This window comes from Eumetopias jubatus, unplaced genomic scaffold, assembly GCF_037043125.1.
Source record: "Eumetopias jubatus isolate StellerSeaLion01/CBP00866 unplaced genomic scaffold, mEumJub1_p1.0 scaffold_12, whole genome shotgun sequence".
Taxonomy (NCBI): domain Eukaryota; kingdom Metazoa; phylum Chordata; class Mammalia; order Carnivora; family Otariidae; genus Eumetopias; species Eumetopias jubatus.
In genome coordinates, this window is record NW_028274818.1 from 87144021 (window position 1) to 87146529 (window position 2509).

At 46.7% G+C, this 2509-nt stretch overlaps 1 non-coding gene across 1 annotated transcript; it reads left to right on the top strand.

The window, feature by feature from the left end:
* Positions 1-531: 531 nt before the first annotated feature.
* LOC114198813 (U2 spliceosomal RNA) lies at positions 532-731 on the top strand. Its single transcript, XR_003607186.1, has one exon. It is a non-coding gene; the product is annotated as a U2 spliceosomal RNA (small nuclear RNA).
* Positions 732-2509: the final 1778 nt, after the last annotated feature.

Sequence of the window (2509 nt, forward strand, 5' to 3'; positions counted from 1 at the left end):
GATCGGTTAGCTTTTGCGGCCCCTGGGTGGCGCAGTCAGTTGAGCGTCTGACTCTCGGTTTCAGCTCAGGTCACGGTCTCGTGGTGGTGGGATCCAGCTCCATGTGGGGCCCCACACTGGGCTCTGCGCTTGGCAGGGCGTCTCCTTGGGATTGTGTCTCCCTCTCCCTCTGCCCTTCCTGCTTGTGCTCGCTCACTCTCTCAAATAAATACATCTAAAAAAAATAAATAAAATCAGTGGGGAAAAAAGGTCGGTTAGCTTTACAATTTTTACATAGGAAAAATAAAACCATGAAACAACTGGAGGACAAGAGGAGGGGGCAGCTTTATGACCTGGGAGGGAAGAAGGGCTTGCAAAGCCTAGAAGGAAACCCAGAAAAGAAAAATGAGGAAAAAGCGATGGATTTGGTGACATAACAATTCAAACTTACATATGGTAAAACACCGCCAACACCAACATGTTATTAAAAGCTCAGCTGTAGACTGGGAAAAACTACTTCCCCGAGGCCCTGTCACCAATTATGGACTGTGCATCGCTTCTCGGCCTTTTGGCTAAGATCAAGTGTAGTAACAATTATGGACTGGGCCTGGCCCCTAGAGGTCTCTGAGTTTGCTTCCTGTGGCATACATCTTCCATTCAAGTCTTTATCTTTGCTTTTCAAGCTCCTAATACGAGAGATAGGAGCTCATGATAATTAGGGATGAAAAACCCCCAAATGTAGCGTATGAAGAACAGAGGGAAACACCCCTGTTGCTGTTAATGATGTCAGGTGCAGACCCAGAAGAACGCAAGTGTGTAGACTGGGGCTCTCCCATGGAACATTCCCAGCCTCGGTTTGTCCATCTGTACATGGGGCTGATGATGAAACCTGCTCAGCCTGGTTTCCGGCAGCAGGGTAAGAATTAGAGAAACATTAGCTATTCATTTTGATGGGTTTATGGATGACAGTGCTGGTCTCGGTGGGAATTTATTTTCTTGTGGGTAGATTTCCATGATTCCGCACTAGACAATGATGAGGATTACTATTATAATCAAAAAAACATTACTTACATTTGTCTTTTTTTTTTTAAGAGGTGACTCAGAGATGAACTGAATGTCTGGAAGAGAGTTCAAAGAAGGAAAACACCAGGATGCTTGGGCTAGTTTGTAGTCTTTGGGAGTATGGTTCCCACCCCGGACTCCTTATCCCAAATGCATGCAAGGATGACGAGGGTACCTGCCCCGCCTGTGGAGGTCTCCTCTATGAGGTGCCGGAGACAGAGGGGCAGACAGCTTGATATGGCACAAGGTAATGAATGTCAGGACGCAGGGAAGTATAGAAAGTTACTACCTGAGTAACTAGGGAAGGTCGTCTGGAGGTGACATTTGAACTCACTCTTGAAGGGTGAGGAGGTGTTCCCAAGTGGGGGTGGGGGAGGGGAAGGAGAGTCCCAGAGGAAAGAACAGCATATGAAAATACACACAGGCACCGAAGAGCATGGCCAGGTTGAGTTGAAGCAAGACATCCAAATGGATTCTTCTAGGAGTGGGGGAGCCAACGGGGCTAGAATGGTGGGTTGAGGGTTGTGAGGGTCTTCAAAGGGTTTTGATTCACTCTAAGGTGAAACAAAGCTGGGGATTTATTGGAGCAGAGAGACCTTTTGTTCATTCCATTTAACAAATATTTATTGAATGCATCCTGTATTCTTAACCCTCATCCCAAGTGTTCTGTTGCCCCTGTAACAAACTACCACAAGCTTTGTGTCTTAAAACAACACAAACTTACTATTTTACAGTTCTGGATGTCAAAAGTCTGAAATGGGTCTCAATGGGCTAAAGCCAAGGTGTGGGCAGGGCTGCGTTCATTTCGGAGGTGGAGAGGAGAATTCATTTCCTTGTCTCCAGCTTCTGGAGGCTGCTTGAATTTCTTGGTTCATGCCTTCTTCCATGTTCAAAGCCAGCAATGCCCAGCAGAGTCTTTCTAATGAGGCAATCTCTCTGGTTCTGACTCTTCTGTTTCCCTCTTCCCCATTCAAAGCCACTCATAATTACATTGGGCCCACCCAGGGAATCCAGGATAATCTCCCCCATCTGAATGTCCATTGATTAGCAACTTTAATTCCATTCTCAACCTTAATTCCCCCTTGCCACGTAGCATAACATATTCACAGGTCCCAGGGATTAAGACGTGAAATCTTTGGAAGCCATAATTCTGTCTACCACAGAGACCAATCATTGGACACCATGGGAGAGGACTACCCAAGGACATGAATACAAGGAGGTGTGGATCACAGGGGGCCTTCGACACACACACCCTTAGATTTCTAGCTCAAGCCCCTTGGTTGGAGTTGGTGAGAGAAACACTACAGCCTCGGCTCAGATGCCAATGGAAAGTAAAACTCAGTTTGGTTTTCTAGTCATTTCTATGGTCTGCTCACGATACTTTGTTCCCATCTTCTTGTTTGCCAGCTAGGCCAAGGTCCCTTCCAGGGGAAGATTCTGGGTGCTGGGCATAGGGATGGGAGGTTTC